This window comes from Manduca sexta, chromosome 15, assembly GCF_014839805.1.
Source record: "Manduca sexta isolate Smith_Timp_Sample1 chromosome 15, JHU_Msex_v1.0, whole genome shotgun sequence".
In the NCBI taxonomy this organism is placed as follows: Eukaryota; Metazoa; Arthropoda; class Insecta; order Lepidoptera; family Sphingidae; genus Manduca; species Manduca sexta.
The window spans coordinates 6,815,856-6,830,851 of NC_051129.1; the positions used below are offsets into that span (position 1 = coordinate 6,815,856).

The 14,996-nt window shown below is 33.4% G+C and overlaps 1 protein-coding gene across 1 annotated transcript in view; it reads left to right on the forward strand.

Annotated features, from left to right (window-relative positions):
• Nucleotides 1-4,096: 4,096 nt before the first annotated feature.
• Nucleotides 4,097-14,996, forward strand: part of LOC115449483 (BAI1-associated protein 3) — an 80,712-nt gene continuing 69,812 nt past the window's right edge. The window contains exon 1 of the mRNA XM_030177323.2: nt 4,097-4,534. The gene's annotated coding sequence lies outside the window, so the exon portion shown is untranslated. The remainder of the gene's footprint in view (nt 4,535-14,996) is intronic.

A 14,996-nucleotide genomic window follows, 5' to 3' on the forward strand; every position in this document is an offset into this window, starting at 1 on the left:
CTTGCAGCTTAAACAATTCAGTAAACCATATACCTTTGTACATGGACGACGTCAATAAAAAGTTTTAGTTTTACTTAGCTAACACCTCAACCGCCTTTATGTATTTGGGTAATAAAGATAAGCTTTAAAATACTGCGAAAATTTTGGCACCGACTTCGCCGCCGCTATCATCTTTGTAGGAATTGGGCACAAGATTATTTTTGTCTCCCGCTTTTCTACGATGGAAAGTGGGCGATTTATATAAATCCAACTTCCACCTGTAATTTTGTTTGATGAATTATGTTGCGCTCAAAATAGATTTACTCTCTCTCTTTTTCTTGGTATGTATGACTCTCTAGATCTAGAGATTTAGAACAGAGCGAATCCTACGTCTATTCTGTTACATTTTAAGAACATAATATTAGGTAGTTACAGATATAAGTTGGAGCTACAAATTATCATTTGAAAAGCACAAACTAACACTCAGTCTTATGGAAGAGTATATTGTGTTAGGTTTATATATGACTAGTTTTTACCTGTGTGAAAATGTATTTCTGGGATTAAAGTCCCGCTATATATTTTCATGAGATTTCTAAACCCCTTTAGCACTCAGGTGTAGTGTATGTAACTTCCTATTTGTAAAAAAAAAAACAAAATAGGCTTAGTTTCAAATAAATAAAGAAACATGTGTAGATTACTCTTTTTACATAACAATTATACTGATATTTCCATTAGAAGTATAGTATAGTATATTTAAACAATAAAATTATACTCTGAAGAGCTCATGCGACATAAGTTCACGAGAATGACGCACATGGCGGGCATTAGTCTGCTTACCATGAAAAGGATGTGACCGACCCCGCAGATGGCGCCACCTATTGGTGAGCCATCCCATCAATATTTTCAGAGACACTATTGTGCCCATTAAAATATACGTGCGTGGCAGACACAATCCATGATGTTATAATAATATGTCAAATAGACAGATAGATAGCTAAAAAGTTTATTTGTGCATTGTTTCAAAGAGTAAAGCACTGGCAATTCTGCTGGAACCTGGTTTATAGTTCTTGATAAATATTAGAAGAAAAAAAATGAGACAAAGACCTTCTTTAAATATCAGAGGTTATAAATTTCAACATCTATTACAGTATAGCCTAGGCACTAGATTTTTATGTACCGGCTCCATTCGGCTGAACGTCCCTTCCTGGAATACTTTCATTCGTATAATGCACTTTTATAGAATAAAAAGTAGCTGACACCTTTATCTACCACTAGGTCTTTAGCGTATATAAATTGATCTAGCGTTTTATGCTTTTACTATAACAAACAAACATCAAAGCAATTTCATGTTTATAAAACAAATATGAAACAGGTTTCACAAAACATTTATATTTTATGAAATACGTTATAGGCCGAAGCGTGGAAATTTATCAACATTTGTCAATGTATGCGTTTAAATCGCAGGTGCAATATTCCCACACGTAGCATAGAAACATAATCCGGCTTGTTATGCCTGCAGATTGATACGCATGGCACATCAATATACGAGCATCATTATATCCAGCTTTAGTACGTAGGTACATCAGTTTAAGATACGGTAGGTAAGTCTTTTATAGCTCAAATAATTAAACTATAAATATGTTTTATGACTTATGAAGCTTGAATAATTAATATCCAATAAATAAATATTGGAGATAACAAACCAATTTCCTATGAATAGGGGCAAGTTAAAGAATTAGGAAGGGCATAGACACCTTCAATGTCAACTTTCAAGCCAGAGCCAGCTCCTCCCTGAAAAGGGGTCGACGGTTGACAGCCGTAATTTGTAATCGTAAGGAGCCAACGAGGCTCAAGGATCCCATCAATTATAATAAGAAACTCATTCGGTTTCTTCATGTTGCAACACATAAGGAGTAAAATAAGAGATTTACGAAAATTCCTAAACACATAAATCTATTTGATATGATGTGTTACTTTAACTATTTATGAGTATATATCGTCGGTTTACTGCGAGAATTCATTAACTAACAAATACAAAAGTATGAATTAAGCCACTTTTAGTTTTAGTTACTTATATGGTTTTCCCTATATCACCTTAGATATAATTATATAAAAAAAAAATACTATTATATTCTTAAATATTTTTATTCTTAAAATCAAGTGAGTACGTTAAATATTATGTTCAGGGCGTTATAAACTGTAATTGATGATTTTTGCCATTAGTGAGATCTTGCAGTAAACCGACGATTGTATAAAAGTTTCTTACAATCACATCTTTTTCACATTAAAATATCGAAAGTCAATAAGCTAAGAATTTTCTTTTTTTGAACAAATTCTGACCTCATTAGTGGATGTCGAGATAACTTATTTATTAAATAAATAAAACTAGAAATTGTGACCGTACTCACGAGCCTTAGCCAACGTTATTAAATTAAAAATGTTCTTATTTTAGTGCCGAGGTACAGGGCAGTTTAAAACGGTAAAGGTTATGACACAAAAGTTAATTATATACTATCATCACGCGTGGCAGCAACCATTTTTTGCCCACTATTATTTTTGAGGGTAAGTAGGTATTTATTATTTAAAAGTTAAGTGGTTTTTACAATGTCTCAATAGGAAAATAAGTAACTAATTTTATAGTGCTGTTATTTGGTTTCTGGCTGGTGTTATCTTTAGTACTAGGGTCCATCGTTCCATTTCGTTTCTCCCAATTCTCTCGCTCTTAACTATCTTGTCAATGAAAACATTGAGCGAGAACATTAAATATTGCACACACCAAAATTAACAGGCAGTTTATGCAGGAACATTAAAAGTAAAGGCTAAAGTAAAACCCACAGTAATCGCTAAAAAACAAACGTGGTAACATAAAAGTCATAAGAGTTGCCACAACACATACGTCACAATTATTATAAAAGTTACAGAAATTTTTACTGTTCCTATCAATGAAGAAATTAGCCGTAAGCGTATGACAGTGAACGCAAATATAGATCACCAAACAAGTACCTACTTAATTAGATATCTACCTCGTATCGACCTCTTGAGAGGTAGTAGTTAACTAGGTTCTCATTATTTGCAGGAATATAGGTCTCATAGAGCTTTATATGAAATACACTTTAATTATATTACATATATTTACATAACGTGTATGATCTTATTAAAGACCCTTAAGTAATGTACTGTACTTATGTACTACATAAAAATGAGGTGAATATGTTATATTGTTCAATAAAATTATACAGAAATTCCGGCGGTTTCCTGCTTGTGGAGAGCCATACAATCGGCTGTAACGATAGGAAATGTATTTGAGGATGTGTATATTCTATTGCTGTGTCTATTTTGTCTGTCTTAACTAAATTTAATTATTACTCAATGATTAATTCTTCTATCCACATGTCTTAGTGATATAGATCGTTTGTTTTCTCATGTTTGACTGTTCTTAGTTTAGAATTATACCAATAATGTGTATTTAAAAATTTTGGTATGTTAATTTCTCATATTTTCCCTAAAAGATTACAACTGTTTTACCTAAAGTTCTAGTCACCCGGGATTCTCATTTTGTTTAATTTGAAGTCATTCTTAAACGTTATTGAATTTTTTAGAGTATAATATACTTAGTGTGTATTTTACTCACTCCTTAGAGTACGTACTTTATATTCTTTATAAATAATGTAATTTGTGCCGAGGATGGTCATTAATTATCAACGTTAAATATGATAATGTTGTATAATAAAGTAAGTTTTAATAAGAAACTCAATATCACAAATTCAACTTATTCTATTTATAATTTATTAAAGTATTCATTTATACAGGTATACGATACCACAAATGACATGAAAACGGCTTAGTTTGAAACGTGGGTTTCTTCTGTAGGTGGCGATTATATGGAGTCTGATCCAGAGATACCTCAATAAACCGCCCCGCATAGAAATGAGACAAATATTATATAATATCATGGTTTTAATTTTGATTATAAATAATACGAGAACTACAGGGATATTTTTTTCAGATTACTTTAGAAACTCCAACAATTTCTTGAAAACTCAAAACAAAGTTGAAAAGGTCATGTGCTACATTCAACATCTGTTGTAATCCGCCTACCAGTAGTTAAGAACCGCCAGTCTGTAGGAATTGATAAAATCGATAAGGAAATATAAACAGATGTTGGTGATTAAAAGGTTGCAGATCACCTGTCGCGTACACGATCAACAGGAAGGGGATCCGGGCGAGGCTCGGAGGACGGAGGACGGAGCAGGGAGCACGCAGCCTGCGAGGACGCCTCACGCCGGCCGCCAGTCGCCGCCCAGCCGCCCTTCGCGACCGCCGTCGCCTACGAGCGCAATTCGCAGCCCTGTGCCCGCCACACTGCACAATTTATGTCCGGTCACGATCTGATATTCATGTTTTGAGTATTTTACTGTGAAGACGTTTCGCACGCTAGCAGCGTTGCCAAATAACTTAATGTTATCTTAGAACTGGGGACGTCGAAGTTTACTGAGTGCCAACAGATAGAAAAGGATTCTCTTGAACCCTTTTAACGTATTCCGCTGAAGGCGAGGTAAGTTTTAGGTAGTATTAAATGTTTTTTCTAGATATGTTACGTCGAAGCTAAAGTTTAACTGAAAAATTGTATGTTGGACTTAAGATTCGTAAAATACCCTCTTATTACGCCGTTACGTAGACCCTGTACCGTTGAATTTGTTTTATTTTTTTATATGGAAAATATATTTGAGTTATAAGGAATCTTATTAGTCCAACTATAATTTAATTCAAGGTATAGGTACCTTACCCGTATTTTTTGCAAGTGTACTTGTACAATGCATCAATATCAATTATACAAACACAAAAATATCAATATTTTAGAAAGTTATATAAATATAACTATTGAAGTAATCGTTTGAAATAAAAAAACGTGCCTAAACAATATTTTTCATCAAAAGTTCAGTTCACCATTGTATGACTATTGTTTACCTAGTACAAAAACCGCATCTGTTCGAAGCATAACGCAACTCGCTGGGGCATTTAGTCACTGTAAGGTGACTTTGATTTGTTATTATTATTGGTCGGGGGTTCATTAGGCTCTAGTAACTGATCGGCCTCTATGTGACCCGCGACGTGACCCTTGTCCTATCATACACGCCTACCACATTCATTGTTCTACAACGTAGATGGTGTCGAAAAAAATATAATATTATGTAGGTACGCTCGCAGCACCCTTGTTTTGCTCGGAGTAGTGAAACTAATTGATTTCTCGCTCTATTTTAAGGATTCTCGTTTACAAGAAACCTATCAACGAAATTGCTTTTACATTTACGTGAGCTTTATATAAATTGTATTAGATTAGAAATGAGTTTTGATATAACAAAACTATTAATGTAACGTGTGCAGAGAATACACTAAAACTGAATATTAACTAAATATTAATTAAAATGCTACGGAGTAAAACACATTTATTAAGGGATACATTTTTGGTAAAACATATGATTTCTCTGAATAATTAACGAAATTAACTGTATTATATATATATATATATATATATATATATATATATATATATATATATATATATATATATATACACACAGTTATACATATAACGAATGTTTGTGAATTGCGTTCATGTGGTTTATGACAAAGTTTTTAAACACGATGGATGTGAATATCAAACTGATGGCCCGCCGTTAATAATAAATCCAATGCATTTTCAACAACATGTATAAGCATATTATTGCGAGCTGCGACCATTTAACTTGATAAAAATCTTCCACTGACAAGCTTTTGCGTAATTCCCAAAACAATTTGACAGATGTTTTATTTAGCGTAATAAATATTATTATTAATTAAGGATTTCTTTTGTTTTTCTTTATTTTAAGAAACACGTCAAAAATTGTCATCTAAGATTCAAAATTAGGAATCCTGTTTACAGTTATAGTACACTAGGTGATGCTTGCGGTTTCGCCCGAGTGATTGACTTCTCCTGGAATAAAAGCCTCACTGAGTACTTAATCGGGATAAAACGTAGCCTCTATTATATAATCCAAGAATTTTTTTGTTTGGCACAAACTTCAAGCTAATACGTCCAGCATTTTCTGTGTTTTCTTCAAACCAAGCATTCAAAGATCTACAACACTTCTCAATTGTAATATTATGAATAAAATTATTCTCATCTGAATAACTGTTGTCTTGAAACTCCTGAGTTAGGTTTCCATTCACAAAATTCTACATTATGTTCGAGGTTCATTTTAATCTATTTTAACCGTTAATATTTTTCTAAATTCTAACAGTTACAAAGCTACCAAACTACTAAAATTTAAAAACAAAGGAGAATAATGCTGCTTGGCAGCTGTCAAGCGGACCTCTTCTAAAAAATAACGTCATTGTATGCAAACTAGATGGAAAAGCTTTGACGTACAACACTTTGTGCTTTAATAATAATAAAAACATAAGATTTTACGGTCTCGTGTTAAGACATGAACGTGTCAGTCGCGACGTTGATAGAGTGCTGAAAGCCTGAGTAAGATCCGTCACAAGCGGCAAAAATGGCGACATTAGTTACATTTTCCAAGTATTATTTTGTAATGCTTGAGGCCATAATATCTCTTTACTCACTACAAAAGTCGAGCCTTCTTATTCCTAAACGAATGGCTTAATTGTCTAATTTAAAAGGTGTATATGCAGAAATTATTCCCTGACTCCTCATCTCGTCATTTAGATATACAACAAAGAGGAACGTGCGTAAAATCATCAATATTACGAATCCATCAGCTATTGATGCCATCCATTATTTTATGTAGGAAAAAGATCCTTGTTAAAGCTGACCGTAGCAATAACCGACAGTCTTTAACACAGACCAAAATTCTTGTTTTGAATTTTGTAGTTTCACTGGACTCGGGAGCAATTTGTTTTGACGTACTGGAGTTTTGAGAACCCAAGATAATCCCAATACGATGCATAGTGATGGGCTCCGAGGTTTTCCGAATGTCAAAAGCTGTTAGTACGAGATATTTCCTGAGTAGGTATATCGACGATGGGATTTCACGAAGTCGTTTACCAGAGTTTAATAGTGGTATTTATAGGATCTGGATTTAAAACAACTCACGAAATCTTCGTAAGTGGATATTCAGTCGCCAAAAAAATATTTTAGAAAATAAATTCACAACGCGGCGGCAATCGAAACACATTGTAGTGTCCTGTTACTGAAAATAAATTATATATTTCTTTAGACCAAACCGATAATAACATCTAATATAATCACTAATGTTGGATAGCAAAAGTTACTCGAGAATTGCAATAACACATAGGCAAAGTTTCACCACAAGATCCTCTTAGGCGCATCAAATTATGCATAATAGTCCTTTCCGGCAATAAAAGAACGCAAACTTATCTTTCCTGAATCACAGCGTTGAATAAAGTTTTTGCTATTTCATACTACTTGTTTAAGAGCAGCGAGTGATGCAGGTATGACCGAACTACCCCCAAACCTTTTCAGTTTTATTAAGTGTCATTTTTTTGACCAAGCTTTGACTATCTAGTCGGAAATATATACGAACTACGTATGTATGTTATGATATATTACAATATTTCGATTGAAAATTCTCAAGTTGCGAATATTATAGATGTTTAAACTTCCCGTATATTATGTAATATACGTGAAGTTAATAATAATAAGACATATTTTTAGCATTTACACCTTAAAATCGACTTTCATATAAGACCCCTGCGCAATTTTCATTTTGAGTTTACTGACAATAGATTCTTTGTACGTGACATTTTTATTTCGGAACTAACTGTTGCTCGCGGCTTCTTCCGCGTATTAAAGGTTTTCCCTTGATTGTCCCACTTTATATTTACCCGGGATAAAATGCAAATGTATTATATAATCAACAGATTATGAAAGAGAAAAACTAGAGAAGTTCCTCTCTGCGTCTTCGAAGGCCAAGGTCCTGCACAAATTTATGAAATAAAAAATTATCTCTTAACAAACACAAAAGAAAAATTTGCAGATCTACATCTAGAACAACCTTTAGAGTCTTTTATAAACAAAAAAGTAACGAAGTACGGCAATATTGGTCTTCTTCTGTCGTACGGGTACACTATTTCATGTTTTCATGTTTTTCTCTAATTCATGTTTGGATCCTTATTACAGATACCATTGCGATGCGATACTTCCAAGCGATTCCAGTTGGTTGTATTGTGTAAACAATTCACAATGGGCTGTGTGGCAACTTAAATTAAATCCGTCCAGCGCGTTTTGGGTTCGGCCACGCGTGACGCGACCGTTTGCCTTCCACAGACCCGGGCCCCCAGGGATAATAAAGCGTTTCATAGACCTGGTTACGGTTCACATGGTCGAAATATCTGGGAATTTGTAACCGTTATATGCTCTTTAAAGACAGTAACAAAACATTGATTCATTCCAGTACTGATAATTAATGTTTATTGCCATTAGGGCACGACGGTTGTTTCAGTTATGGTTTCATGAGGATACCGAGGGAGGAGGAGAGGGCAGCTGCCTTTCTCCTGGATTTAGTATGACTTCGCACTATTGTGTATGTTGAAATATTAGAGCTACCTTTAAGAAATACTTAATTACTCCCATCTTGTACTGAAAACTAAGTTTTTTCTTCTTCTTCTTTATATCAAACCAGGTCACGCCTATGAGTGGTTTAATTTTCAGTGCGCAAAACTACCTAGAGATATTCACTTTCGACGGGTAATTACTACACATTCCATTGTTCCAGTAATTGCACAGCTGTGGCAACTATCTTAACTGTAATCTAAATAAGAGATTATCCCTTGTGCCTCAGAGAGATTAAGTTATTATTATCTCATAGATACCATCCGTCCTTCAAGCTTCTCACTAAAGGCGGTTCACGTAGTATGGCCCACGTAAACTTTAGTGCGGATATAGAGAATGAACACGTGTATGGTGTTTGTAATAATGTACTTATTTAGGAAGAACTTGTTTGTGTGATCAAGTATGATAACTTATTTCAACAACTATTACGGAATAGGATTGACTAAGAGGCATGAAATAAAATCTGATTGTGTGTATGTTGCCTGGTATCTGGTAAACATTTTTTTAACCGACTTACATGTGGAATTAGTATGATAGAATAATTTCTTATATTTATGCGAAAGTTAGACATCGAAATAAAACTATTTTTTGGATTTTATCTCGGTTTTTTATATCATAATTTTCCCATGCGTAGATCGACCCATCTACATTTATTTTTTTTATTTTTTAATAATAATTTTAAATAGCAGGTAGATATTGTGAAGTAAATTTTTTGGGTGATTATTCCTCATAATGATTTCTTATGTTTACGCGAATGCTAGACATTAAAATTAAACTATTTAGTAAAGTTTAAAAATAAATTATTTAGAAAGAGTATAATATTAAAACCGCGATAAAATCCGAAATATAGTTTAATTTTAATGATTATACCTCAGTCTGCTCCATGATCATGAAATCTGCAGTCTTCGACAAGTCAGGAAAAAAATATTGGAATTAAATATAGCCACGCCACTGACCCAGCCCAGGCAGTTTCTAGGTGCATTGTTAAAGTCATCAAATTTTCGACCATTTCATATAAGTACGTACAACGTTTATGTGTACATTTATTTAAACTGTCAGTTTTCGTTTTATTTTTAATATCCAACAAGTACGTTTGTTAGCGTTATACACACGTACCGGCTGTCTGTATTGTTTACCGAGGACGGGAGGGAGCGTCGCGAATAACGATTTACTTTAACATTATACCCAAAGTTTGCTACAGACACCAACTACAGTTTTAATCAAAGGTTATATAGTAATACAAATCTATGAATAAACTGTAAATTTATGAAACTGTTATCTTCTCATTCGATGTTTATTCCGGGGAAAGAAACAATTAAACGAGTCATTGTTTTATATTTTATTTTTTATTTTGTGTCAGTAGTATTTACGAAAAAAGTGATTGTAATTGACTTATCATCTCCCAAGTATATATTGTATATTATGATGAAATGAAGGTAATGAAAATGCCTATATAATATATCTTCTATTGCCTTAGTAGGCAAAAGAGCAAGAGGTCCGCTTGATGGTAAGTAGCATCTGCCACCCAAAGACTTAGCAATGCCAAAGGCACATAGTCTAGCTATTGTTTTCCGGGAGATGAGAAATAAATTAAAACTTGCTATGTACTTATAGCAGATTTTATTGTCACGAGATTTAAATTACTTATGTTGTTGCCTATTTTGAAAGCAAATACATGTAATTAATTTCTTTAAATCTAATTCTCGGCTATCATTTAACTGTTTTGTCTTAAACATAACAAGAGCCTCGTTTTTACGAAACATCATACCCGCATCACAAAAACAGATATTGTATTAATAAATAATTATACATCTGTTATACTTGGCTTCATAAGTAACACAAAATTTATGACTAACAAAACTTGAATAAATCTTTTACCCATTTAATTAGAAGCACGTTTACTTAATACTTTCAGTAATTCGGGAAGTTAGACGTTTGTTTAACCTTTAGACTACTTTTGCACAAGAGACTTAAGGGCATTTATAAGTAAAGTTAGAGGAAATTAAATATCTGCGCCAAGAAAACTAATTAAAATTTGACATGTTAGTAGTAGTATAATTAATTTAATTTTCTTCTACAACTACTCGAAAGGGTGCCTTTTTTTACATAGGTAGTATACATAACAAAAATAAGTAAGTGGTTTCACATACTAATTATTTATTAATTCATGCTCAACTGCTAACAACAAATAATCTTAATTATAAATTGAAATTTGTCAAGACTATTCGTATAGATAGTCTTCAATCGAAACTAGGCTTAAAACATAATTACAAAAGTTGGCAAATGCAAGGCACAGGAAGTTGAAACACTTTTTGTGTCGGACTTGGGCAATCTTTAGTTACCGAAGTTGAGTAGATTAAAACCCCTGCAAATGCTAAAGCAATTGTAATTTTCGAAGATAAATAAGGAAATGTGATGGCTGTCATTAAAGTGTGTACAAATAGTTAAAAATACTTATGGTTTTCCATTTAACAAAGAGTTATGCCTGCACATAGCGGTTAAAACCACCTTTATACGAATAGTATGTTAAAACTGTGTCAAATTCTATACGACACATAAAATTCAAAACATGAAATTCCTATACATGAGAACAGGTCATTTCTCATAATATTCCATGTTGAATTTCGCCTCGAATGTTTGCACCGGGCTGTCAAGTTTCTACGTCACGTAATTTTAGTTCGACCAGTGCTCACTTCAATCCACGGGCAAATACACAAGAATTTATAGAACCATATGTCGAGATTGAAAGGCCGCTGACGTGTAGCGACTACCAAACGTGTTTCATCCCAAAAGCTTTATATAACTACGTTTGTAGGTATAGAAGTTGTGATTTTGTATACAATGGGTAGCTAATAAATGTAGTTTTATATAGATACATTCATATAAGGGTCAATGGGCTTTCTTCAATCCCTTGATTTTAATAGACATCATGCTTGACGTCGAGTAAATGTATGATACATTACAGAATATAACGAGGTAATATTAAAAGGTAGAAAAGATTTAAAGTTAAAAAAATTATTATTACCAATGATAAACTGCAAGACTTAGGTTCGTTATAATGTTTTTTACGTGTCATAGGGCAGTTGAGAATGTTAACAAAGTTATTTTTTTGTTTAATTCTCTAGGCACTTACTATTGGGTACACGGGTAGATAAAAAAAAATGTGGATTGAGAAATTTAAACTCACATAAAATTCATTATAAACAATCCTTAATCTCAGGCCAAGTGCATTGTAGTTAAGTTAAATCTAAAAACGTCAATCTATAACAAGGTTTAGTCTAATCGATTGTAATCATACAGTATGCAGGTCGGTGCCGAAGCGTGACTCATGGAAATTAGTCACTATTCACTATACCTAACAGGCTTTTCGACATGTCTCGTAACAAATAGTTAGTATTCCTAGGTCCACTCACGCCTCCTTAGATACTAAATCGAATAAAAATCGCCTGAAAGCTATAAAGAGGTGAAAACAATTTAGAGGACGTATTTTATTACCTTAGTAAACGAGCAAGTGGATTACCTTTTTTTATATAATAGTATATTATATAATATAATATCTACTATTTACAATTTGTTAATATTTTTATACTTTAAAAAGATGGAATAATACCAGTTCAGTTCGCTTTTGAACCTACTTAAAAAAAAGGAGGAGGTACTCAATTCGACTGTAGTTTTTTTATGTTTGCTACCTCAGAACTTTTGACTGGGTCAACGGATTGTGATAATTCTTTTTTTATTAGAAAGCTGTCGTTTCCCGTGTAGTTGTTAGACCATTGACTTCGGAGATAAATGAGACATTTCTTAAAATTATGTCGTCAACTACGATGACCTCAACGTATACTGATTTTTACTAACGCAACACAAAAAACGAAAAAATAAAAGCTTTTAATAAACAATTATACCGTCTTCACAAACCACTAAAGACCAAAAATAATTTAACATTACTTACATACTGGTTACCATTTCGGGAGTCGGTGACTAATTAAAATTTATTTTTATAAATTTATTTATCTAGCTTAACTAGCATTAAGCTAGATAAATATATGAACAAATGTACGAAAACTACATGTTCTCTTTGCTCCTACTAATGGCAAGTGTCATTTAGTATAGCAAGACATAACTGCGTAACTGATTTAGAATACACAAGATTTATTATTAGTAACACGGTAAGGGATTAAAACGTTTATTAAATTATAATGTAGGTTATGACATCCGAAAATATTTTAAACATAATTTATTTGAGACTTGATAAGAGTGTACCCTCGGCACGAGTGCCGCCGTCTGCGAAATCTTACTTAATTTGTTCATTAACCCTTAAAAGCTGACCTATATACAGGATTGGTAGGTTTCTGTGAACATAATAAATATAAATAATGACTAAGATGTTAATCTTGTTACATATACCTGCATAATTTTTGCAATTAAAGTATAGTGACTAGGTACCTACGTAATATGGTGATATCTGGATATTTATTAAAATATTACGGCAATGGTGAATAGGTTTTCCCAATTTTTATGCTATTTGGACATATCTAAAAGTGTATAGGAGAGGACATCCTCTTCGTTTTGCTTATCACTCATCGTTCTTGACCACAATCTATATTATCCCCTCGGCTCAAAACATGTACCTATATTTCGCATATGGATCTTCAATTATGTTTTGACAAACTTATACTATCTGACACAGACGAGAAAAGGAATATTTATTCGTGGTGTTTATACGGTGTTTAGCATACAATTAATGTATCTTTAGGATTCATTTACCAAATATAGTGGCGACACGAGAATACATTTGTACTGTCATAAAGTTCTGGTATAGGTACGGTTTTTATAAATATTTCAATTTCATCGTAAAGGCACGAAAATCTTTTTGGCCCTTTTTATTTGATGTATGGAACGGTAGTTCCTTTGACTCTAGATTAGGCTTTTGTGAGTCAGAATGATAATTTCTAACTTCTACTAATCAAACTGCCACTTCATGGCAGATTTCTCTGAGAGTGGGGCACCAGCACAGTTGAGCTAATCTATTCATATAAAGAAATAAAATCCCAACGAGGATCGAGGCCGAGTGCGAGGTTCGAGTACATTAGAAACTTTTGTTTCTAAGTAAAGTTGTATAAGTCCTAGAGCTATTTTTGTTTCGGGCATTGCATGCTAGCCTGTTATCACAATGTTTCCGACCTGCGTATCTAGCATTTTGTCACTGGCTCTTTATCGTACACCAATGAAGGGTGATTTATATATTCGCCACGTTTATATTTCAATCAACCTTTATAAACAATCTTTATAAATGGTGTTTTTTCATAAGACACACAATATAGCTCGTCGTGATTTTCTCACAATGTATTTGAAATGTGGTTGTTTGTATGTGTATAAACAGACGCTTTTCACCTCTTCCCTGTATTTTGTATATTATTCAATTACATTTAATTGCAGCTTAAAATATTATCTACCGTGGCTCGTTCTTAAGAGCTATATGGCTTTAGTAATGCATTTTGCTTATCATCTTTGTCATAATTTTCACATTGCTTTTCGACAGTTGCTTCTGTGTTACATAGTTATAGGTATGCGATTGCCATGCCATTTCTCTAAGGTGAAGATACAAAATTTACTTCAAAGACTGGGCAGAAATATTAAGCACAAACTAAAGCGTTGTCATGGGGCTGCAACTTCAATGTTGTATTTAATATCCTCAAACCAAAATTATGATGAAAATAACCGAAGAAGATTATATTACTATTTATACAGACAAAAGCTTTCAAAATGAAACTAATATATTAATTACGCCGGTTTATTATACATGACTGCTGAGAATTCATTAAAAATGTAAAGTTTATAATCTCTAGCAATTTCCTTTTTATAGGACGTTTTAAAATGATGGTTAATAATGGCGGGTGTCGGAAACATTATGAATGTTTGACACATGAATGAAACGATTAAGTCATAATATGCATGTCGCGTGCTGCGACCACACGATACTTGTCATATACTGAACAGACAATTAATGTCTCATATGATAGGCTGAGTAAGCACGAGTAAGGTTTTTATACGATACCTGCCATTTTGGTTTGACAATGGCGTTAGCTATTAAGGGCTCTTTTCTTAGAATCGTTCCCCAGCCTTCCTATAAGCACGTCCGACCGATCAATGATGTAAGGAAAGTTTAATATGGTAATATCGCAATCTAAAAATTCATCCAGTTTGTCATTGAAGGAGTCTAGACGAAGCAATTGTGCGTTGCGAAGTAAGACGCAAGCGGAACACATCCGACTCGCTTTGTAACAATGTTACTCGTTTGAGGTCCACCCGGTTTAATCGCGGGAAGACGATGCCAGCTCTTTACCCAACTGGGGTAAAGCCGAAGGAGGGTTATTAATTATAGCAGTATATCATATATAAAGAAACGTTACCTCATACTTTCTAAAATACTTATTTCGGCAAA